At 42.0% G+C, this 26,125-nt stretch overlaps 1 protein-coding gene and 1 long non-coding RNA gene across 2 annotated transcripts in view; one reads left to right on the plus strand and one right to left on the minus strand.

Annotated features, from left to right (window-relative positions):
- GNAL (G protein subunit alpha L) overlaps positions 1-26,125 on the plus strand; it is a 330,318-nt gene that overhangs the window by 50,698 nt on the left and 253,495 nt on the right. The gene's annotated exons all lie outside the window — the stretch shown is intronic.
- On the minus strand, positions 3,526-25,738 carry LOC109283854 (uncharacterized). Its single transcript, XR_002091141.2, has 3 exons — positions 25,517-25,738; positions 6,873-6,955; positions 3,526-5,133 (listed from the first exon to the last, which is right to left on the minus strand). It is a non-coding gene; the product is annotated as an uncharacterized LOC109283854 (long non-coding RNA).

Below are 26,125 nucleotides of genomic sequence, written 5' to 3' on the forward strand. Positions count from 1 at the left end.
CCCAGCGGGTTGTCCAGGGGTGTGGCACCGGGGAGCCAAGGGGAGGTGAACGTGCCCCAGCTCCCCTGCGATGCATGCAGCAGTGGAAGCCGCCCATCATTGCCCCTGGAGGAGCCACCGGACTCTGATTGCCCCACAACCTGGCCCAGCCTGAGCACAGCCCAGCATAGCCCCAGCCCCACTACCCCTTCTGCATGGCCCTTCCAGCAGTGGGGAGGTGGTAGTGGTGGGGCAGCGGGCTGCTGCAATCCCCACTCCCCTCCCTGCTAGCTGTTGTGGAGGGGGGGCCCGGTGCTGTGGCTCCCTTGCCCCCAACCTCCTCTGCCTCCTCCCCTGAGCCCTGGCGCAAAGTTGTGCTCGTGGCTGCCTGGGCCAGCCAATTGCCACCTGCCCTCAGTGGCACATGCACAGTGGGCCCAGAGCGTTATGGACAGATGGACTAAGGCTTTTATTGTATTAGAAAGCTGACATAATACATTCCCGGTGTCTTAACTTTGAAGTTGCTTTTATTTGAAAAGCAATTTCTAATGTTATTAAAGCAAGTTAAATAAAAATTTAAAAAATCCAGCGTGTAGGACCATATTTACTTGTGTGTGTATTTCTAATATAATAAAAGGCTTAGTCTGTGCATCTGTCCGTAATGCTTCTGGCCAACTGTGCACGCGCCGCCAGGAGGGCAGGCAGCGATTGGCTGGGCGGCCCAGGCTGTGTGGGCCCAAGTTTGCGCCACTGCCAGGGAAGTTTGGTGGCGGGGAACACCCTGGCCATCCGAGCAGCAAGGGTTTCCCACGCCTCCCTGCCTGAGGGCAAGATCACGGTGGCAGTGCACCCCCGCCACCCAGTCTAGATGGCCCCCAGAACAGCTGGCAGGGAGGGGGAGGCGGCAGGCAGGGAGGTGGGGAGGCAGGCAGGCAGACGCAGGCCAGACAGACCCAGTGGCGGGGGGAGGAGGGGGACCGGGGGTGGACCCGAAGTAGTAGGAGTGGAGCAGGGTCAGACCCAAAGCGGCCGGGAAGAGTGGGGCCAGACCAAAGCAGTCGAGGGGGAGGGGGGAAGTGGGGTTGGACCCAAACCAGTGTGGGGGATGGAGAGCAGGACTAGACTGAAGCGACATGTGGGCAGTGGGGCCAGACCAAAGTGGCATGGGGGAGGGGAGGAGCAGGACCAGACCAAAGTGGCATGGAGCGGGGTTGGGCCCAAAGTGGTGAGGGGGGAGCCAGGTTAGACCCGAAGCACTGGGAGGGGTTGGGGTTAGAGCAGGGCCAAACAAGGAGCGGTGAAGGGGGGTGCGGGGCCAGACGCAGAGCTGTGCCCCCCCACCCAGTCATTCTTGATGGGGTGGGGGGGGTGTTGGGATCTTGAGGTTCTACTGTAGTCTTACCACTTGAGCTAACAGTCACTCATACCCAATAATGAATTACTACTGCTATGTGAGCCAGCCACTAGAAGATGACATAATTTACTAGTGGATTTCACAGCTGGGTTTTCTGATAGCAAAGGAATGCTGAAACTGGAATCTTGATTTCTATTTCAGAGTCGAGGGAAGTGTTCTCTGGTTGCTAAATCTGTCCTGCTTCCATCCCCTTTTCCTGCTTTTCTGTAATGCATTTAGGCCTCTTTCTTCTTCAGCTGGCTTAATTCAGACAAACTTGGGCAGATTTTTCTGACGGGTGGTTGGCTTCCATCCCATGAAGGATCTGTTCTAAAGCAAAGACACAACAAAACTTTTTAACACCAGTACTTGTTGAAGTGAAGACTTCAACAAAATGTATTTTCCTTTAACTGTTATATTGGAAACAGCTGGAGTAAGTTTGCTGAAATTTTCCCAAACTACTTCGGCTGAGGTAGATGTTTGCATGTAAAACTCCAAGCTAACCTGTTATACTGGCAAAATTATGTCTGAAAATAGGATTTCATAATGGGAAAAGTTAGCAAGTTGAACTACAACCATCTCTGCTCACTATGTCTGTGTTAAAACCGACCTGTATTATCAACCAGTACTTTCTGAATTTTAGTCATTTTTGTAACTACCATGTTTATTCAGGTCTAAGACAAGGTGTCCCTCCCCCAATTTCCCGGGGGGGGGGGAGCCCCTTGTCTTGGAACTGAATACAAACATGGGGGTGGGGGAGCTGTTGTGACTTGGGATCTAGCCCCTACCTGGACTTGGGGCTATAGCCACAGCTGCTGTCTTCCCATCCCCTGCCACCTATGTACCCCATCATTTTTCCCTCTGAAGCCTCTTCTCATCTCTTCCCATCACATAGCCTCTTCTCCCTGGCCTGCCCCTCTCACCCTCCCCCCTTATTTTTGCTCCGTGCCAGCAGACTGTGCACACTCCAACCTGGGGCACTGAGTCCAGCCCCAGCCTGGCTCCGTAGCAGTGGCACATAAATGGTACGGCTGTTATGGGCTGGGCTGGGCAGGGGTCATGCTTAGTGCCCCAGGCTAGAATGAAGATGGAACCTGCCAGCATGGAGCACAGAGGCTGGGGGGCAGGTAGAGGGCAGAAGTGGAAAGGGGCAAGTTGCTTGACTTTCCCCCCCACCCCCTCCCCCTCTGCAGCAGTGGGGGGAAGAATGAAAGATGATCCTCTAATATTAAGATTCTGTACATGGAAAATTATAACCAGTTTATAAATTTTCTGCAGATAAAATCTAATTATGGGAGGAGGGGGGTTGTCTTACATTCAGGGTCATCTTGGATTTGAGTAAATATAGCACTTCATGAGAGAGTCCTGTTACCATTTTTTCCATAAAAAAGGAATCGTCCTGTTCCACACACAGCACCCCAAAATATAAGCTAAATAAAAAGCAATATGCCATGTTAAAAAAGGAGGGGAGTGGTCAGAAGAGAACTTTGTTTTTTTGATATAGGCAGATATACATTTCACAGACATTAGGGCTGGAAAGGACCTCGGAAGATCATCGAGTCCAGCCCCCTGCCCCAGGGACAGGAAGTCAGCTGGGGTCAAAGGATTCCAGCAAGATAAACGTCCAAACAATATAGAGATTAGAAAGAACTAAACTCCAGCATGAAAGGAATTTGACAGATGAAGTAGATCCCAAAACTTGGATGAGGCAAAATTCAGGGAATACTGGGTATGGAAAAATGTTGGGGCTGTCAGGTTTAGTTCACAGAATAAAAGATAACTAATTAGGTATCTGAATTTTGCTAGCATAGCCAGAGCTTGATAATGACCACCTAAGCAGATGCAGAATGGTGGTTACCTGAAAATCTAGTTCTAGAACCAAAACTGTTCAGCACTGTCTGTGTAACATGGACAAGGTTTAACATTTAGCTGTATTGCTTACGCTGTGGATACTTTTGGGGTGTGGATCTTCTAAGCTAAAATTGGTTGATGACAGGGATCTCACTTTAGATGGCAAGCACACCCGTTCACCACAATATCTGAATGTTTGAGCACTTAGTCTTGTTTTCTTACATGTTTGTTGAAAAAGAACTAAGTTTAAAAAGTATCTAACACAGCCATAAAAAGCATCAACACTTGATTAACAGGTGAGACCAGAGGTCCTGTTCTACTAGAATGGTGTGGCCTAAATGACTATGTAGAAAACTGTGATGATGTATTGAAAAGGTTCTTTTTCTTAAAATCATCCAAATTTCATCTTTACCATATAAATGAGGTGTAAAAATGGGGATGGTGTAGATTGACAGATGACAAGAATAGGTTTGCTGGTTTGAAGAACCCATGCTCTAATGCCTGTGCTTTGTCCCTGTCTCCATACCTCCCTGTACCTCTTCAAGGCCTGTTGAGAGAGGTCAAGCTATAAGCAGTGTCAAGTTTACCTTTGCTTGAATTCACACAATCAGTCTGTGTTATGTCTCTGATCCTCATGGTGGCAGTAAATACAAAGGGAAAAGAAACTAGTAGAGATGAGCTGTATTTTAATTATAAAAAGAGTGTGTGTGTGTGTGTGTGTGTGTGGTGTCTTATTTTGTTGTGTTAAATGGAACTACAAGAGTATAGCAAGTTAGCTTGAGCTGTAACAAGAATGTTTGCCCTTACCTCAGATAAGGAAATCTGTAGGAAATATTTAGTCTTCTTTAGGCAGATTATAAAATTTATTTGTACAAAATTTACAAAATTCATCTGTATTCTGATAAAATACTGTATGGTATGGATAGGAGAACATCTCTCGTTGATGTTCAAGAACCTCTTTCATTTGTATTTCCATAGCACTTTAGAACCTTAGTCAAGGAACAGAACCCCATTACTAGGTGCTGTACAAACTCAGAAAAATGACTTTCATTTCTTTGGTACAGGGGCTTAATAATCTAAGACAACAAACAGATGCGTACATACAAGGGACTGTAAGGATACACTGAGGTGACATTGGTCTACTACATCAGGGGTATCACATTTATGGCCATCAGGCCAGATCAAGTCTGTGGATTGTCCCTTCCACAGGGCTGTAGGGAGACTGAGAATTTGGGGGCAGGCCTGCTATATCTAGGCAATGGAGCTCATGTTTTGGTGGCAGGGGGGCAAGCAAAGGCCCACTGCCACATCTGCATCCATCTCTTTAGTCTAGATCTGGCCAAGTGGGCATGGTAAGTTTGACACCACTCTAAAGCAATGGTCTCTGTGTAGCAGTAGTTTAAGCCACTGTTTAACTTCAGTCCAGTGAAACTTTTTTAGAAAACCATCAAGGGAAAGGTAGAGGAAGCAACTTTTAAACCCCTGCTTGCACTACTCTGTATTTTGATAATTTTTTGTGCCTAAAGCTACTCCAAACTAAGTTAATGGAGTAGCTTTTCAAATTAAGGTTTGGTTTGGTTTGGTTTGGTTTGGTTTTATACGTAAAGAGATATTTCAGTTTTACAGAAACTATTGGTAGTGTGGTTGAGTTGCCAGTAATTGATTGTTGACAAATCTGCCCCCACTTTGGATATTCAGATAATGAAGAAATGCAGTTACAGTGACTGAAATAATTTTTGGTGTAGGGCTTGTTCAGGGTAGCATAGGAATTTTCCAGGTTGTCATTCAACAGCCTACATCCAGAACATCCCTTCTTTCTGCAGTCTTCTTCCAATTTCCTGCAACAAAGTGATCATTCTGCATCACCTTGATTCATTTCATGAACATGATTCTGTACTGAGCCTAGAGACCTGTGGAAAAAAAAATATGTGAACACATAATTAAAAACTGCATTACAATGCAAACACATAAAGAAATCAAATGAAGGTTATATGGGTAAATTTAAATTTGGCATTTGCTAATTTTTGAAGGTCTGTCTTTGTTTAGCATTCTTTGAAAGTAGTTTTAATTGTTGCTGCTGTTTGAGTTTGGTGGAGATGGTTATCTTTATCTCTCAAAATTACCAAAGAAAAGAGAATTTGGTCATATGGAGCCACATAAAAACATCTCTTCTTTTAACAGGTCATCAGCTGGATTTCTGCAATCTAAAACATAGATTTCTGCAAACTGAACTGGTAGATGACAACTAACTGTTTTTTACTCTGTATGGTCCAGTCAGTATAAGGGGTAAAATGCACATTTTGCTGACATCAACCAAATACAGGCAACCCCTGCTTAATGCTGTTTCACTTAGCGCTATTTTGCTATAACACTCATTTGAAATTGATACTTAGCACTCAGCGAATTTCGTTATAATGCTCGCAGTCACCATCTTGGGTTGTCAAATACTTTTGCTTTGGTTAACGCTCATTTCACTTAACACTCTGTTTTTCAGGAGCCAATTAGGAGTGCTAGGCAGGGGTTGCCTGCATTGAAATCCAATAATTTTGAGAGAAATGTAATGACTATCAGCTACCCTGGAGATCTTCAAAAGGAGACTGGACACATACCTTGCTGGGATTATTTGACCCTGGCAGCCTTTCCTGCCCAGAGCAGGGCGGGGGCTGGACCCAGTGATCTCATGAGGTCCCTTCCAGCCCTAAAGTTCTGTGAATCTGTAACCCTTCTTTCCTTGCCCCTAAAATGTCCATTGCAGACTGCTTTTGTCCTGTCTTCCTGCCTCCCTTCTTCCTTCCTTCCCTCCCTCCCTCCCAGTCCTGTTCCAGCAGCCTTCATTTTCATTCTGCTTGTCCATCCATCTGTATTCTTGCCATGCCACTTTGTCCTCCTCCTGCTGCTGGGTGCCAGTGGAGGAGGATTGTCAAAAACAGAGGAGACACAGGATATGGATTGTCATACAAGTATACTAATTAAAAGTGGTTGAAGGGGGAAGAAGATCATTTGTGATCATGTGAACTAATCTGGCATAACTATTTTACTTTATCTCTTCATTCCTAACCTTGAGCAAATGAAAGTAAACTGCAATAGTTTATGCCTGAATGAAATGGGATACCTTTTTTCTGTTTAGTTTCACTTACTGTGGGTTAGGAGAAAACAGAAACAGTTATACTGGAACAGCTATAAGCTATACACTATGGTGTATTCCCCCTCTCTTAATAGTCTATTTTTTCTGTTCAGGCTCACAGTCGTCCTGCTCTTGGATCCTTTGCTTGGCACCACATCAGCCTCTTTCTATTAGTGGTTGCAGTGCATCAAAGAACTGCTTCACCCATGTAGTCCCAGTAAGGAGTCTACTCAATTACTATGGGAGATAACGCTTGTGTAGTTTGGTCAGCATGTAGGAGTTCTGAGGGGACAGAACATGTCCAGGGCAGACAGTCTCCAAAGAATTTAGTTGCCAGTTTCCAAACACCCTCAAATGTTTTTAGAGGCTTTATACCTCTTTCAGGTTATGGTGGATTTTCATGGGGCACAAGGCACATCCTGTAGACTGCTGCTGTCAACATGCTGAGCCTTGTCTCCCAAAGCATGCAAGGGAAACAGTTGTTAGACAACTTAAATATTCTCAGAATAACATAGTTTGACTAACCTTGTTTACTGAAACTTTCCCAAAATTTCAGCGTCATGCAGATAAACTTTGGGCTGAAATGTTCCATTGTAAGTTATAAGCAACTGCAAAATAGAAAAGGAATGAAAACTGTTAAGCATCTGTAGGCATCACTTCCAGCTCAGTATAATTAATAAAGATGGTGACTTCAGCTATCTTTATCTGGTATTGCTGTGAACCTCTCCAAGAGAACTCTGCTTGATAGCTGTTATTTACTATAGTGAGTTAACATAGGATGTTCCAGTTTCTTCAAATGACTGAAGTTTCCCAGCAGCTAACGTGATCTGTAGTTTCATATCTGGTATCTGTTCCTCAGAATCTTCTGCATTCACCTCTCTCCTACATCTGGTTGAAAATAGCCTGAATCTGATGAACTTCAGGGCGCATCGGAATGGAGGGAAAGATGAGCATTTAACCCCATTTACTTGCTTTACTCGTGACAAGTCATATTGCACTGTTGCATTGCATGTTTTTTGAAGACAAGTTTAGCATCTGCAGTCATATTGTGGTTAGAAGCTCATGAGAATCTTATAGCCATCATTTAACAGATACTTTAGAGCCCCCTTTCTTATCTGCTTCAGCAATAGAAAATCTTCATAAAACCACAATGCAGCTTCAAAGTTGATAGAACTCTTCTTCTTTTCACAAGCAGCATTTTGCTTATTTGTCCCCTTGTTCTGAATGGTTTTAGAGCTTGGCATGCTTTCAGTGGAACCTCAGAGTCTGGACAGAGGAGCCATTATACCATTTTAGAGGCGATTTCTTATAGTTCAGCTTAATCTGTAGTAACTGTTTTATCTGACGACTCCTCAGCCTGCAGAAAGTGGAAGTTTTAAACCAGGGCAGTTTATCCTTGAATTGAAACAGTTTCTATGGCTTAGCTTCAATTACAGTGGAATGAAACATCTACAATGGATCTGCAAACATATGCTCAGGTCTGGTAAGTTGTGCCCTGCTACCCCCAGTACAGTTGTTCATCTCTCCCTATCTCAATTACATGTTCTCTATTAACATGGTAGACTTGTGGACCCACCTAGGCTTCCTTCTTCAAAATCACCACAATCTTTCTCATATAATAGAAAGTAGCACTGTTGCCTTTTTGACTCAGTCTTGTGGAAGCAGAAATGTATAGCTTGGACATGAATGGAGCCTACAGAGTGACAAAAGCTGTATAGCAGTAGAGGGTGAATCGCACGCCGCTGGTTATGACATATCACCCCTCCCTTGAACCCGTACAGAAAATCCTCAACCACTTGCAACCCATACTAGAAGGAGACCCTATTCTTAAAGAGATCTTCACAGAGCCACCCATCCTAGCCTTCAAACAAACACCGAACCTTGCTAATCTCATCATCAGAAGCAAACTTCTTCAGGCCCAGAACACACCAAATGGATCCAGGCCATGCCATAACAAGAAATGCAAAACCTGCCAACACATCTCCATCACCCCCACAATTACTACACCCCACAACAGAGCCATCAGCATTCCCAAATCTTACAGCTGTACCTCCAGAAATGTTATATATCTCATCCAATGCACCAAATGCCCTGATAGAAAATACATAGGAGAGACCAAATGACAACTGCGCACCAGAATGAACGCACACTGGAAACCTATCAAAGACAAGAATACCCACTTACCTGTGGGGGCACATTTCTCATAAGAAAACCACTCTCTCTCCAATCTCTCAGTCCTGATCCTCAAAGGAAACTTACAAAATACTTCTCGGAGATGAGCCTGTGAACTCCACTTCATCAACCTCCTGGATACTGAAAATCATGGACTAAATATAGACATTGGATTTATGACAATTATAACCTGCCTGACAGCTGACTCCCCAGGTACCTCTCCACTATTCATCCCTGTCCCCCCCCCCCCCCCCCCAGCCTGTCTCTCACCCACTGACTTCTCAATTTACATCTTCACTGACTGTCTATCTTATATGTATACCAGCCCAGCCTCTGACTTCTTTACTTTTCATTCCATCCAGGAAAGAGCACACACTAACTGCTGGAACTTCCTCTGCCTGACAAAGGGTTTTTAAACCTGAAAGCTTGCTTAACATTTTTTTTCCAACTATTTCATAGAGTCATAAATTCATAGATGCTAGGGTCAGAAGGGACCTTAACAGATCATCAAGTCTGACCCCCTGCCTAGTCAGGAAAGAGTGCTGGGGTCAGATGACCCCAGCTAGATGCCTATCCAGCCTTCTCTTAAAGACCCCCAAGGTAGGGGAGAGCACCATCTCCCTTGGAAGCCCATTCCAAATTTTGTCCACCCTTACCATGAAGAAGTTTTTCCTGATATCTAGCCTAAATCTGCTCTCTGTCAGTTTGTGACCATTGTTCCTTGTTAGCCCAAGAGGTGAACAGAGCATCTCCAATCCCTTGCTGCATCCCCCTAATGAGTTTGTAGGCAGTCACAAGATCACCTCTCAGCCTTCTCTTGCAGAGGCTGAAGAGGTCCAGGTCCCTCAGTCTCTCTTCATAGGGCTTGTCCTGTAAGTCCCTAACCATACGAGTGGCTCTCCTCTGGACCCTCTCGAGTCTATCAACATCCTTCTTGAAGTATGGCGCCCAAAACTGGATGCTGTACTCCCACTGGGGTCTGACCAATGTAGAGGGGAAGTATCACCTCCTTAAATTGGTCTAATAAAAGATACCAGATTCACCCAAAGAACCTTGTCTGTACAGTAGTAGAGGTATTTTGAGCATCACATACAACTCTTCTTATTTCTCTGCACTCTGAAAACAGCAGCATTTTCTTTTTGCGGGTAGAAGGATTACACACAAAGCGGTCTGTAAACTACCGGGGTTCCATATTCCACATTTCTCAAATGCTGTTGCATATCTATGCTCATCCCTTGCTGATGCAGTGCTTGATATGCAGAAGGTCATTACAGAATGGTATTCCAGTGACCATTAAGTATTTTTCATTCTTTGTGACTAAACTATATTCTCCCTCCTGTAGGCCACATATAGGCCTGTGCAGCATAATCCGTGAGTTATGTTGTTGCCAGATTGGCCATTTTCAAGAGGTCTCTAGACCAGGGCATGGGTGTCAGAGTGTAGTGTGCAAAGGCTTTCTGCTTAGCACATGCTCCTTGAGGTGGACAATGGGAAAGGAGCCAGGGCTGTGCTTCCACAACAAGGATCAGGCCCCCCACACCTCTCCTGCCATTTACCCCTGGCACACCAACACCTTACAAATTGAGGTTGTGGGTGTTTTTTGGCATTCTGCCCAAAAACATGACCAACCCTTGGTCTAGACCTAAGCTACAGACATGTGGCTAAGGCAGAAGGCCCCAGAAGCCTATGTCCTACTGACTGTAGCATGGCCCTTCACAGATATAGCAACTAGCTTGGTCAGCAAAGCAAAGGGAAGGCATTCATATGTTTAATTAGGTACAATCAAACAGAGCACAAGGCCTAAAAGGGAACACTATAAGAAAACCATACATCAAATAATGTAAATACCCTATATCATAGCTTCATCTTAAAATAATTGGAAGTAGTAATTGATGTAGCCAAATGTATTGAATGTTATTTTGCTATAACAGACGTATTTCTGTTAGAATGCTTAGGTAAATTGTAACAACAAAGCAGCTTTGTCAGACCATAACTGAGATGAAAAAGTAACAGACCAGTGTGAAGCAACAGCCCAGAATGGGAAAGGAAAGGAGATAAGGAAACCTCCCTTTTGCATAGATATAAATCCCAACTAATTGACACCTTCCAGGTCTGCAAGAAATCTATTTAATCCAATTTCAAAAGTTTCAGAGAGACAAGAAATTTAAATAAAAGCAATTGGAGATTATGCATTAGAATATTAAAACCATCCATCTATAAATATTGGGCATAGACTGGAGGGAAATTGGGACTTATACATTTTAGACTTCAAAATTTGGACTTATCTGAAGCTCAACAAGCCAACTCAAGTCCCTAGGGAAACAAAGAAGTCTGGCCAGCGGACCCGTTTCTTTTTTGGCTCCAAGGCTATGTAAGCATTGTCTTTACTGATACAAATAAGCCTATCCTATTGTGTATCCTAATAACACTTTCAAGTTGTGACTGGACTGATCTCACTGTATCATCAGTCTTCCTCTCAACTACAGTTAAAATCAAATGCAACTCTCCCTCCCTTTCTGCAACCTGTGGTGCAGACTGTCTGAGATGGGGTGGATTCTGCCTTATCTGATCGTGTTCATTCTAGGGCCCCTCAGTATTAAACAGCTCTCCTTTGAAGAACTGCATCTAGAGCGTATGCAGGGGATTTTTTGTTTTGTTTTTCTCCTGGCTATTCCTTATTTAAGTAGTTTGAAAGGGAAGGAAGCTGTTCTAGAAAATCCCCACAATGTCAAGGCTCTGCTTCAAATTGCTTCAGTTGAATGGCACTTTTGTATGGCTGGTATTTTCTGTTTTTGGAAGTTATCATTCTGGAGAGTTCTTCCTGAGAGGCGGTTCTGAGCTGGAGCTCAGCAAAAAATTAGTCTGTCTGTAGTTTCCATGGAGATGGGGAAGCCCATTGTGATAACTGACTGATGTAGGGTGTCAAAGAATGAGAAATTGCAGATAAGACTTTCTCTCTCTCTGCCCCTCATTCTGTTCACCAAATGAGACACCAGAAACTTGATATGGTTCTTGAAAGTCCATTTTTGTAAAACAGAGTCCACCCAAAGATCCAGACTGATGCATAATTTTTTCAAGAGAAAAATGACTTGCATTTCACACACACACACACACACACCTTATGGTAGTCTTCTGCAGTTAAGTGATTTTGAACTGCTTAATTATACTATTTCTTTTTTTCTTTTATATTCAAAAGCACAAACTAGAATAAAATTAATTAGATTTTGTTTCCATGATTAACCTTGCATGGTAATACAGAATCAGAAAGCTGATTATCTTTATATAGGAATTTTTACATGGGTTGAAATAAGGAAAGCTTTGGGTCTTAAGATTAATTTTTGCCCCCTCTTAAATATAGTCAACCTAATCCAGTCTCTCTGACTCCAGAGGAATGATATTCTGCTGACAAAATATTTTAGAAAGGTTGAAGCACACTAGTGTGAGCATTTGAGAGAGATGGAACCTCAAAATGAGGTGGTTCTTGAACAATAAGAAAAGTATTTACTCTGGTAATGCCCAAGCAGCTTGATCTAGATTCTAGAGTATAATTGTATGCAGCTCTTGGTGAGAAGTGGTGCCATTTGCTACTTTATGGTGATTTGGAAATAGAGCCATGTTTTGCATGCATTTGAAGATTGTGGATTTGAAGAGGGTCATACCAAATGTATTAGCATGCCACATGCCACCAAATGAGACGCACACCCTGTTTTCAGAAGGTAGAATAAAGGAGAGAGAGACTATTCCAGTCTTACCTGCCATAGCAGGGGCTCTCCATGTCTGAATGCTGACTGCATGGGGAGGTGCAAAGTCTACTCATCAGCATCACTTTTCTCCTCTTGTTGTTCAGACAAAAAGCTAGAAGTTTAACTCTTTCATAACTGTTGTCAGATTGGCAGGGCAGCAGCTTTTGGCAGCAGCTACAAAGGCTTTAAATCTCTGAATTTTTGGCTGGGGTGGCATAGTGACTCTAAAAAATGCCCTTGCTCCATGCAGCCAGGAGCAGAGCACGGTCCCTGGCAGTTATTCCACTGTCCCCATTCCTCCATTCAGGCCTGGAAATCAGTTTCCTTACTTAAGGGTCCAAACAGAAGTGACAATTTTCACCCAATATGGCCACACAAAGCACTTTATAGCCATGACCAATCATAACTGCACGGCTACAGATTGCTTCAAAAATGACCAATCAGACAAAAATCTGAACCCTCATTGCATGGAGGCTCAGATGAAGACGTTTCAGAACACAGCATCTTCTGTAACTTGTGTGTCTTATAGCTCAGACAGAAGCCAATTTTGGATGGCTAATATTTGGTGGGGAGGTATGTGCAGTATGTAACAAAACCCAGTATTGTTATAATGTGTTTGCTTTGCTATTGCAACAGCTTCAGAAGTAACTACCTGGCTGCTGCAACCTGATAACAGGCTATGGACCTGGAAGCCTACATCCATTTTCCTGAAAAGTTTGTTTGAATGTTTCTTTCCATGCATGTATGTTCAGCCTCCTAGCCTTAGAAGAATTTTGCATGGAGTTTGGAGTTGTGGAATCCAATGATGCCTATACATGTGCACGGAGGCTGCTCCAAAGCATTGTAATTACAGCACGTCAGAGCAGACTCAATTAACAGAGTCTGCTGGAGCATGGTAATTACCATGCTCCAGCAGATTCCAGCACCACCTGTATCAGTGCCCCTTCCCCCCCCCCCCCCCCCAACCTACCCACTCCTGGAACATGTCTATAAATGTCCTAATATTCTATTTCCAAGTCTTTCTCAGAATAAGTATGCTGACTCTTCCTACAAACCTGCCTTTCTCTCCTTGACAAAGGGACATTTTTTGGAGAGCTGGGAAATCCTTGTACTGCTTGTTTGGCAAAATGCTAGAATTTCTGTCTATGGTGGCAAGGATTGGTGCATTAGACTGTTCCACCTATCTTGCTTCTTTGGGTGAGGAAAAGGGCAGTGGTAATGAAGTTCTGATCCTCTTGTTCCAATATCCCCTTTGTCTATGATATAAGGTGGCTTTTGTGAAGGACTGCTCACTAGAATAATCTATCAAAAGTAAGAATGGAGAGAGGAAGCAGCTTAAAAATCTGAAGGTGAAAACCAAAGATGTTCTATATGTGGGATGCGGATCCATTTTTTTTTTAAATCCTTGAAACGGATACATGGTCTTCTCTGCCATCAGCCTTCTTGAAACCCTCTCTGAGAGAGAAGCTGTAAGATTATATGAGTGTACTTTGTCTTGTTTCTTACTTTGAGCCTTCCTATGAAATATGTTAAAGAATGGACCAAGGTTTCACTTCTCTCTAACTTTGAAAGCCAGTGTCTTCAGTTGTCATCTTTTCCTTATGTTTAACTTTCCAGAAGAATAAATGAATGGGGTAATTTCCAAGTAAGAAATTAGAGATCTTACATAAGAATATGATTAAGTATGCTATGTTCTCTTCTAATAAAAGGGAAGCAGGATTCTCCCGTGTATTGTAAATACAGAGCTGCTCTCATGTTTATTGTGTGCTACACCAGCCACAAGTGCTGAGCTTAGTGGGTTGTACAGATCTTGTCTTATTCTCTGGGATACTGCAGGCAAGTTTATGAGAGCTTTGGAAGTTTATACTGATGCTCAGTTCTTTTCAGCTAGTAAAGCTTAATATTGGAAATGGTTTTGGTCCTCTGAATTTGAATCATCAGTTATTGCTTTGCACCCCCAATCACATCTGTTTTAAAATTTAGAATAGGAAAGCATGTTTCCTGTCAGGGTATTTCAGCTACTCTGCCGAGGGTCATTTAGTGGATGAAAAATAACAGTTAAAGCAATGTCAACTGTGATAAAGTTACAGGACATAAAAATAAGTTAATGCATTGGTGAAGGATATTTCTATATCTATATCTAAACTATATCTAAAACTAGTTCTTCAGCATCTTCAAGAGAAGGGATAGAAGCAAAACTCCATAGTCACTTCTGTAGTTAGGTTCTAGCCAAGAATGTTTAGAATTTAATATCTACTATTTTTTTCCCAAGATTTCTCAGACAAATCTGCATTCAATTTTATGTTTTTTGTTTTTTTTCTTAAGAGATTAAGGTTACTGGAGAGAGACATGTCTTACAATCATTGGTGAAAGCAAATGTAGCATATGGAGATAAACCATGGACTGTGATGTTCAGAGTCTAGAATCTGGCAATAAAGTCTGTGAACTGGAGATTCTTTTAAGGCCTGTTATTTTTAAGGCAATTTCTGTTTACCAAATCTGTGTTCCCCAAAATATTTTTTTTTTCCAGGAACAGTGTGACAAGGTTGGGTTTTTTTGTTTGTTTGTTTGTTTTGGTTTTTTAATCTTTAGGAAAAATTTTTGCACTGAATTCTTGATTTTGGGGTAAGCCTTCAAATACTACAACTAACCAGTTTGTCATCAGAAATAATAGAATTATTTTCTTGATTTGAAGGTTACATTTAAAATTCTGGTAATTTTAATAGTATGTGATGCCTTTTGAAAAATATTTCAATAAAACTCTGTAGAGCAGTGGTTTTCAGACCCCTGGGGGTCCATAGACTATGTCTAAGGGGTACGTGAAAGGTTACTATGAAAATAAAGCTTCACATTCCAGAAAAAGCATTCCACTTCCACAGGGGTCCACACCTCCATTTGAAATGTTTTAGGAGTCCACAAATGAAAACAAGTTGAAAACCACTGCTCTAGACTATTCAGTATGAATAATAACCAAAACTAATATTATTTGAAATCATTGTATTTCTGACTCACTGTCCAAGCAGTAGAAACTAAATGCAACAGCTGTACACTGTACAAAAACTAATTGCTTAACATATGGGGGTTGCCATTTTTTAAAGCCAAAAAGTGATTTAAAGTGTAAAATGTAGTACAAGAATAAGCAATGTTTTAATGACACTGGTAATTTTAAAGACTGCCACCAATTTGGTATGCACTAATGGAGTAAAGTTAAAATTTATTATAAAAAATATGAATGCTGCAGAATTCCAAGATTTACTTGCAGAAATGCACTGGAAAAATTCACATTAAAAAAACCAACATGTTTTTTACAGAATATACTAGCAAATCAGTTCAGTGCAATCTCAAACGATGTATTAGCACTCTGTGAAAAAGCTAATATGGGTACTGTACTTCTTATGATCTAGTTATGTCCAGAGCTTAATAAATCAGATAGAAGTTCAGTTGGTATTTGTTTCTACAAATCTATTTTTCCTTTTTTTATGACTGTACTGTGAAATAAAAATACCTACAAAAGGCCCTTATTTTCCTGTTAGTAATTAATGCACTGAATAAACCAGGGGTTGTTAATCAGGGGGTATGCATACCCCCAGGGGTAATTCAGAGGGCCCTAGGGGGGTACGTGCAGGTGGTAAGGGACTGAGGTGGGAGGGCGAGGGCAGCAGGGCCCCTCTGCTGGCTGTGCAGGTGTCACCTGGGCAGCTGGATGTGGGGAAGCTTGCACACGGCGGCTGCTGCTGTTTCCCACCACCCCATGCTGCAGCCATTCCACATCCAGCCATGTACATCCCCCCCTCCCCCCCCGAGCTCTGTATCTAGCTGTGTGCCACCACCCCCTCTTCCTCCCTGCCAAATGCTTAGCGGCTGGGGGTACACTGCTTCATGCCCGGCTGCCTGGGGGTACAATGATTGAAAAAGGTTGAAAACCCCTGGAATAAGCAAAACCATCTACCATTCCTCTAAAAAGGCAAATTTTAGAGCAAACTTTAAGAAAAGACTTAGAGGGTATTTTGAAATAATTTACAAAACTTAAAAAAATTTGTTTCCTGATCAGGGAATTCTCAAGACCTTGAGTCAGTTACTTCAGGGGACATTAAAACCTTTTTGATTTGATATCTGAATTAGGGTGTTCTCTGACATGAATATGGTATGTCAATTTTTGTAAATTTACTAGATATACAGAATATACAAATTGTAACATTGCTTTTAAATAGACTTTTACTTCTCTTTGTTAGTTATTATAAATGATGGTATTATAGTAAATGATTTTTATCATTTTCAAGATGATCTTGTAGACTAATCATTTGGACAAATGCACACTTCATCAGCTTCAAAAGGTAATGGGGACTGCCACCCAGGATAACACAGTAGCTGTTACACTGTAATTGTATATGTGCCTAAGCCTTTAGGAATACAGGTAGAGCAAGGCCGCTCCAACTTTTAACCTTCCTTCATCCAATCTTTACAAAAAAAATTATCATCTGTTAATGCAATTTTACCTCCAGTTTATTTAATGGATATCCTCTCCCGTATAGGGCAGTGGGTGTTGTGTATATGATCATGAAGCTGATCATGGCAGGGATTTATTTTTTTTTGGTTTTGTTTGTTTTTAATGCATGCTTTTCCACTAAAGCAGAACTCAGATCTCTAGAATTTCACATTCAGATTGATGCATGGAAGATATTGGGTTGGGGAGATAAGATTTGTGTGAAACTGGCAGAATATGAAACCCCATAAAGATATGAAACACCCTTTAAAAGAAAAAAAAGACACCCTCATTCCCATCCCACAGAAATTCTCACACATGCAGTTAATTTTTTTTATCCCTATAATTTATAAACACTTGTACAATTCATACTTCCCACACTTGTCAATCTTCAATAGAACACCTTCATAGGGTAGATATTGTACAATTTGAAATGTATAACAGTTTTTTAGCGTTACTTGCTAAAACTGTTTTTGGTTTTTATCAGGGAAGCTGATATAGAATGTTTCCCACTTACAGCCATCTTCTTATGGAAGAAAGGTAATGCTAAAATCCAGTAGGAGAAGGTCTGGTGTGGGTTGCTGAGAACAGAGGGTGGCAGGTAGCAGTGCAAGAAATGTCATTGGTGCACAAGGCAAAAAAACACAGCTATATTCTTGTCTTGGATCATGACAAACAAATCGTTGGCAGAGGGGGGGGAAAAACACTATTTAAATGATGGATTTTAAGCCTAGGAGCAAGGCAAGAATATTGGAAGCTAAAGGTTCTACGTAATAGATTTAATTAACTGTTTTCCTGTTTCTTAGTTTACTGAAGTTAGGGGGAATAAGTCATATGGGAGAGGGGAAAGGTGCACAGGCAGTTGAACCATGCTCCCAGGCTGGCTGTGGCAGGCAGCCGGAAGGTTACAAATGGCTGCACTGGGGCTCTGGCAGACCATGGTGCAACTGTTTGCAGCCTTCCAGCTGCCTGCCACAGCCTGCCCGGGACCCGAGTCCAGCTCCCCACTTAGGGATGGCCTGAAACCATGGCTTAATTACCCTGATTAAGCTTAATAATACATGGATTAATGGCTTCCCTGAATTTAATCAGGGTAATTAAGTCATGGTTTGGGGCTATTTGGTAATCTGTGGGGTGGAGCAGGACTACCAGGGCCCCTTGGCCAATCGGACGTAGAGCGGGGTTGCCACGCTCAGCCTGTAAAAATGGTGGCTGGGCCCAGGATCTGCCTGCGAAATCGACTGACTGTCACCTCAAGTTCAGTAGACCCTTACTCATTGCAAATATAATTAACAGTGTTTGTATTAGCTAGTATTCTGAGAATATCGTAACAGCTGAGCCAGAGATGCTCCCAATTTTTATGCATTTATTTTATTTATTTATTACAAACATACCTCTTCTATTCCCCTTCTTTGTTTTACCTCCTTTCCCATAAAACTAAGAAAATAATAGTGAAAAAAATTTACTTTGCTAAGTAATTCTCCAATAACCAGCTTAGTGCACTGCGTATCTTTTATAATCATGTCCTGCAATGTGCTTAGCTATCTTCTGAGGAGATACGATACTGAAGCATGTAAAAGATCAGAAAGATTTTTGCCCATATCATCCATCTTCCTTGGTCGGGAGATCAGAGCAGGTAGGCAAAGGGTAGGAATAGGAGGATATATTTGCTTATATGACTTGTGTTCTTCTGCAAATCAAATTCTGAAACTAATTTTTTAGGCCTCATCTTTGAATGCCCCTTTGAATAGATTCAGTCCAAAATGAAGGTAGGGAAAACAGGAAGGAACTTCTTATCCGCCTATATGTGTGGCATTTGGTTCATATAATGCCTTGCCCTTAGATCCAGTGTAGACTAAAACAAGCCACTTTAATAGTTATTGGAAATTGAGTTTTGAGATGAATGTAAGCAATTTATTAAGACTTATAAATCAAGTATTTAAAAGCCAAATATATTTTCTTTTACAGTAATTTTAAAGCAGTGTCAAAGCAAAGTCAAAGATAAAGCCTGTGGAACCATTCTCTTTGGCCCACTAGGCTACCAGCAATGGTTTAGGGCAGGGGGTTTCTGCTCTGAATTCAGGACCCTTGGGCTCTGAGGGATATTGTTATCAATGGCAGGGAGACAAAGACTTTGCTCATTCTGCACCTGCCGCTAGACCCAGCAAAGCTGCTGCTAGCCCTGTGTATTCAGCCTGAGGGGAGTATCAGGGCCAGATCTAGTCTAGGGCTTAGGGTGAGTTTGATGCCCCTGATTTAAAGGCATAATAAACAAAATCCTTTTTTTTAAACAGTTGTTTTTCAGACAGGTTATTTAATATAAGACCAGTTTTTCATTCTGAATGATTTTGTATCTTGTCCTTGAATTCTGTAGAACCTATGAATAATTAAATGTACCCAAAAGAACATGCAAAGAATATACAGAATTTCAGAAATGCACACTTAATTGCAAAACTAAAAGTGCATTACTAAGTTCTACTTCCTGGTAGCGTAATACTTCCATAGTGTTACTTACAGAATTTATAATGTCCTCCTGAATTGACCTAGCCTTTTTATATGAATTGTAGTTAGGAGTTGCAGGATAATCTACAACTGGGGTGTCAAACTCATGTGGCGTCTTGGGGGACAGGATCTAGACCACAGGGCTCCTTGCAGGGCCAGTATCCAGATCACAGAAGCAGCACAGGCACAATCAAAGAGTCACTGGGTGTAACAAAACCATCACTTGCATGCTGCCACTGAAATGCATCCCCAGTGGGAGAGTGTACCCCAGATTTTGGTAGTCTAGGCGCCATATGTTTGACAACCTTAATCTAGGGGATTAATTTATGGATGTGTTACTCTTATGAATAGATATCCTATATGAGCAAAATAGGATTTATTAAAACAATGTTTTTTTGCTGACAAGAAGGTAGAATTAAAAACATCTGATGAAGCAAGTTGCTGCTTAGTAAAGCTTATGTATCTCAGATTTAGTTAGTCTGTGCAGGGATGACTGGTGCTTCTTGAGTCTGGGGGAGCACAATTGCGGACCAGAAACTGCAGACCAGAAGTGGCTGGCCCAGCAAACTGCGGACCACCAGCCAGAACACAGGTAAAGCTACCTCCACACTCCTGGCAGGGGAGCAGGCCCAAACCTCAACCACAGCTGCCACATACCCTGCAGGAGGAGCCGTTGCCTCACTGCCTGGCTCTGCAGGGCCACGGTTTGCCATCCTGAGCAGTGCCAAGCTCGGGGGGCAAGCGGGGGGTGGGGATTGTGCCCCTCCCCCCATTCCTCCCTTACCAGTCGCCTGTGCCTGTAAGGTAGAAATCTACCCTGCCTTCTGTCTGACTTCAGACTAACATGGCTACCTAGTTCTCTTATCTGAGAAAAAAACAGAAAACTTTTTAATAAAAGGAACCATTTTTTTTTGTGTGCATGTTAAAAATCTTAGAAAAGAACTGCTATCATTTGTCTCAGTTTCCTCCCTGTAATAATGTTCTTTTAATCTATATTTAGAATGTAATTTCTTTCTTCCTTGACCTAGTCCTGTCTCTCTTTCCCACCCTTGATTCCTTGTCCGAGTCCAATCTCCTCACCTATTCATTACCTACTTAATCTCCAAAAGCTTTTCATTTCCAGTTCAGTATCTGTTCTTGGCCAATCCCAGTTACCCCACTCCCACCTTTGCTGCTTGGAATCGCTTCCTGTTCTTTTCTCAACAACGTGAGATCCATCTCACCACCCTACCAGTTTTACTTAGAGTTCTAGCTTCACGTAATTGCTTTTTTTTTTTTTTTTTTTTTGCGCTGTCTCCTTGTCTAGCCCCAAGTTCCCTCTTTGCCCTGCCATCCTTCCAGTCCATCACCTTCCCTGTGACAGGTTCACTTGTTGTTCCATCCACTTTGAAATTATGCAGCTTTCATGCTGCTTAGTTCTAGTGTAGAGGCATTGGGAACATAGTGGATTGAAACTCAATGTTGTCAGTTCAGGTTCCCAAGACCACAGCAACCCAGAGCTATAATTTCAGGGAAAGTCTTGCTCAGCAATAGGCTGGAGCATGTCCAGTACAGATAGAATTGCTGTGGAATTTAACTGCTAGAGTTGAAGTATCTACTGAATATTTACAAATGTAAATTGTACGCCTCAGAAATAAATGTAATTTTTAGCAGATTTTCACATTTCTGATACAAGGCTCCCTCCTTGCCAGATTTCAGGTTCCTGACCCAAACTATAGTCGTGTAAGAGCTTTTTAAAGAACGTCATCTGAATGTGTTGCATAATTTCTAGGAATAGGATAAAGTAAAATATTATTAACTATTTATGTCTGAAAAATTTCAAAAAAATGTAGCCTGATGCAGACATCCAGTATGGAAAATCACAGCCCCAAGTGCCACACCCTGACCTATGAAATACATGCTCTGGGACCTCCCCCGGAAGTGAACAGACATCCTCCCATATAAGGCAACACAGACTCTGACTAGGTTTGGTCTTGAAAACATTTTTGGGCAATTGGAGCATGACAAGGGGATGTCTTTGCTTGCAAAATGTGCTCCCTTAAAAAGTTTTTGGCAGCGCAAGGGCAAAGTCTGCTTGCACCCTATGATGCATTCAGTGTAAGACACTTCTTTTGCGTTAAGGTACCCATGTTTCTTCCTCGCTTCAAGTTTTAGATTTTATTCTAAACCAGGAAAATTCCAAAGAACCATTTTAAGTCTGTAGCTCTAAAGAAATGGCATTGTACTTGAGCTGCTACACTTCTGACTCTAACCATAAAATTGAGTTTTAAGAATCACATACCTGTTAAAGTTGGAAATGCATTTAACCAATTCTGTTTGCCAGCAGCTCTGCAGCAGTGGCTGAAGTGGCGGGGAGGAGGAAAAGGTGGGAAAGTGCCCAACCCTGCTACCGTGGGGTAAAAATCAACAAACGTGAAAATGCTGGTCTACACTATGGCTTTTTATCATCTGTACTACAGACATCACTCTTGGAGTTGATGTAAACAAAAGCAAACGATCATTTTTTTTTCTTACTATAACTGAACAAAACTATGAGAAATTATTTTGTACCAGACTGCAGCAGAGAGCTAGAGATGTAGGTAGAAGTTGTAAGACATTGTTCCATCATAGTAAAATAAAGTATACATTCATAAACTAAATTGATTTTGCTGGAAATGAGTGTGAACAGAGTACTTTGTAGCTTAAGTCAGGATTTTTTGTGAGTTTTGGCAATTTATCATTTTGATGTATTTTCCTACCTCACAGGCTTAAGGCTTTAAATTCTTTTGTTTGTTTGTTGCTTGTTTGTTTGTTTTATTTAATTTATGGTATGACTAGTCATGGGTTTTTGTAAAGTCTCCTAGTTATACCCATGTGTTGTTAATTAGTACCAAAGGCAAGGAAAAACTGCATGATGTTCTCAACTTACTGAAATATTTAACGTTATTTGATTTATTTTTTTATTGAAATATTTTAATACTTCTGAATAATATATAAAAATGCAATTGTCCATTAAAGCCAGTGAATTGATATACTTTATTTTAAATTATATATTTTGTTTCCATTGTCTAATGCTGGTAAAGTCTTGGTATTGATGACTGTTTAATTCTCTATTCAGAAATTGTAAAAGGTATTATGAGTTAGTCTTGATTTATCTACCCACTGGCAATTTGCTGAAATTTTCAAACTGTTTATAGTTTGAATTTTTTTATTTTTGATATATCTAGGAAGACTGGACTTCAGCAAATGAAAAAATAAAAGTTATGTACATGGGTTGAGAGGCCAGCTGTAAATATTCAATGATGCTGACAGTTTACATATCGTTTTCAGTCCACGGACTGTATTTAGAAAAATTAGCTGTGGAAACCAACAGATAATCTAGTTTATCACTTCCTACCTGGTTTAGAACTCAGACATGATACAGTTAGATATTTCCCATGATTTACCACTTAAAAAAAAGACAAAAATAATAAATGTTTGAATTTTTTTGTTGGAAATTTCATTGTCTGCATTTTCTTGTTCTTTCTTGGGAATTGGAACAGGCCCAAACTTTGAATCACCTGTGGATAAAATCATCACTGTCTAATACTTTTCTATTTATTGTACTCTTCATATACTTACAAAGTATAGTGTTATTAATAGCTGTTGTAATGCTGATAAAATATAAGCTGCTTAGTTCAGCTTTTGTGGGCAGCTACTAACTCCTTATTTTTTTTATCCCTATTTTTTATTCCTTTTTGAAAAAAAAGTTGAATAACTGAAAATTAATGTCTTGCTAACCCTAGCTATTGATGCCCTTTGTTCTTGAATAGCATCTTTTGTAATTTCTCCTACTGCTTCAGCTGCTTATAGCTTTTTTTGCTCAGTCAGCAGACAGGTGTGTGCTCATCCATTTTGGTTTTAGATCAAATTGTGCATAACTATGTCGATGCCTTTCTTGTTCTACTTCACAATATCCTTAAGCTTTAACCAATATCACACGATGGGGTCTGTGGCTAATGATGTGTTTTTGTTGCTGGGTAGGTTATTTTTTTCCTTACAACTTTTTAATTTTTTAACTGTATTGTATATAGCTTCCTTTCAATTACTCATTTTTAACAAATTAAACCACCTGAAAAAATTGTCATGAGAATTCACCCCTCTTCCCTGCTCCCCCTTCCTGCCAGTGCAAAACCTATTCAGCCATTTTCACTGAAGTTGGTGAAAAACTTAAACATGCCTAATGTAAGCAAAGCCAAAGCGAGTAAACTTCTCGAGATAAATGTCCTTGCAAAAACGTTTTGTAGAATGCCTCTTCTGTAGACTAAATTACCCTAGTTCTTTCAGCCTTTTCCCATAAGCCTTGCCTCCCAGGCCCCTATTAATGTTTGTTGCTCTCTGCTGGACTCTTTCTAAACTGTCCCCTTCAAATCCTTTTTGAAGTGTGAGGCCCAAACCTGGACACAGTAGTCTAGGAGAGGCCTCAATAGGGCTGAATAGAGTGAAAGAATTGCTTCCTTTGATTTGCAAGGGACACTCCTGTTAATACAACCCAGTATGCTGTTGGCTTTTTTGCAACAAGAGCAAGCTGCTCGTTCATATTCAGTTTACAGTCTACTATAAGCTCCTCCTACTCCTCCCCAAGCCCTTCTCTGCAGTATTGCAGGCTAGCCACTTGTTCCCCTGTCTGTATTTGTGCATGTGGTTATTCCGTCCCAAGTGCAGGACTTTGTACTTGTCCTTGCTGACTCTCAGATCTTCTCTGGAGAAGAGAAAGCTGAAGTGGGATTTAATAGCAGCCTTCAACTACCTAAAGAATGATTCAAAATGATTCTACCACTATTCTCAGTGGTGGCAGATGACGGAACAAGGAGCAATGGTGTCAAGTTGCAGCAAGGGAAGTTTAGCTTAGATATTAGGAAAAACTTTCTCACGAGGAGGGTAGTAAAGCACTGTACCCAGAGAGGTTGTGGAATCTCTATCCTTGGAAGTTTTTAAGACCTGGCTAGACAAAGCCTTGGCTGGGATGATCTAGTTGGAGATGGTCCTGCTTTGAGCAGGGGGTTAAACTAGATGACCTTTTGAGGTCCCTTCCAACCTTAATTTTCTGTGATTCATCTATTCAGAGAATTTCTCTAGCCTATCCAGGTCATTCTGGATCGTGGGCCTACTCTCTGGAGTTTTTGCAACTGCACCTGTAACAGGAAGCCTGGGGCTCCTGTTACTTTAAGACAGGGGTGTCCAACCTTTTTGAATGTGGGGCTGGGTCACAAACTTTTTATCACCCAGTGGGCCAGTGAGCCATATTCAAAGACATCACAGGAAGTGGTAACATATCAGGAAGTGATGTCACATGACCTTTGACACCAATGAACTTGCAGGGGTTGACATGGTGCTGGTTGATATGGCATGCATGCCCAGGTTGACATGGTGCTACAGGAGCCGCTTGGCTACAACCGGGTTGACCTGGTGCTGAAGAAGCCGTGAGGCCAGGCCGGGGTTAACCTGGGGCCCGCCCAGCCTGCCAGTGCCATGCCCGGGTTGACATGGTGCTGCAGGACCTGCCTGAGCAGAATCGGGTTGGCACCAGTCAGAAAAAGCAGCATGCAGCTGAAGCCGGCTTCCCACGTGCTGCTGGGGATGGGAGGAGGCCGGCCAGGTCTGCACCAGCAGAAGCAGCGGTGCTGCCCGGGGCGGGGCTGCCCTGGGTGGGAGCTGGTGGGGCTCAGCCCCATGCGGAGGATCACAAACTGTACCACCCAGGTGAGCTCTGCTGCATGCGCCCCTCCCCTCACTCCCTTCATTCCTGGAACCTAGCACCCAGGTCAGCCCCTCCCCTCACACGTCCACATGTGCACGTGCCCCTGCACAATCCACCCCCTCCCCAACAGGGCAAGGCTGTGCAGAGAGTGGATCACCTGTCCTGCTCATAAACACCACTCCCAGTTTGACCATGGCCCCATCCCACATAGGGAGTTGGGTGAATTGTTGTGTGGGGCTGGAGGTGCTGACCCAGCTGGCAACAGCTCATCAAAACTCCTTATGTGGTCCCTGGGCCCAAATAATTGCCCACCCCTGAGCTAGAGGCCTGAAGCTGAGAGTGCTTATTGCTGTGCTGGTAGTGATGACCCAGTCAGTTTTGTAGCCACCTTACAGAACTTTCCTTTAATGTGTATTGCCTTAGCTTATTAAGGAGAATCTTGTGAAAGATGGTGTCAAAAGCTTTGTTAATGTTGAGATATGTTACATCCACTACTGTCATCTCCTCCCCACTCACCTTCTCCCCCAGTCCACAAAACCTATCACCTTACCATAGAATGAAATCATCTTGATCAGACATATCTTGCTGTTGGTGAATCCATGCTGTCTGTTTCCAGCTATAGGTGCTTCACAATGGATTCCGTGAGGTCCTGCTCCATGATCTTTCCAGATATAGAGGTCAGGTTGACTGGTCTGTAGTTCTCTGGATCTGGGGAAGGTGTTAGCTTAGGATGTTATAGTATTCCATAGTACGCGAACAACAAAAACAAATACAAAATATTTTTAAACTACCACCTAAACTTAATATTGCACAGATGCAAATACTTTACACACAGAAAACTACTATTTGACATTTTTCCCCCCATAAATTATGAATGGCCTATACAAAATAGCTGCTTTAGATCAGTGGTTCTCAAACCGCAGCTCATGGGCCACATGTGGCCCTCAGTTCTCTGCTGCAGCCCATGTGACATCCTGTAAAAATATTTTTTAAATGGGTACACAGGAAGTAAGTTGTGTGGGTGTAACCCATATAACACATTGAGAGCTGCAAGTGTGGCCTACTGGCATATAGAGTGAGACCCGCTACTTTAGATAAATGTGCTGGTGGAGTAATATAATTGACTGGAACTAATTGTACAGAAAAGATAACACTCAAT

The sequence above is a fragment of the Alligator mississippiensis genome, chromosome 3 (genome assembly GCF_030867095.1).
Source record: "Alligator mississippiensis isolate rAllMis1 chromosome 3, rAllMis1, whole genome shotgun sequence".
NCBI lineage: Eukaryota > Metazoa > Chordata > Crocodylia > Alligatoridae > Alligator > Alligator mississippiensis.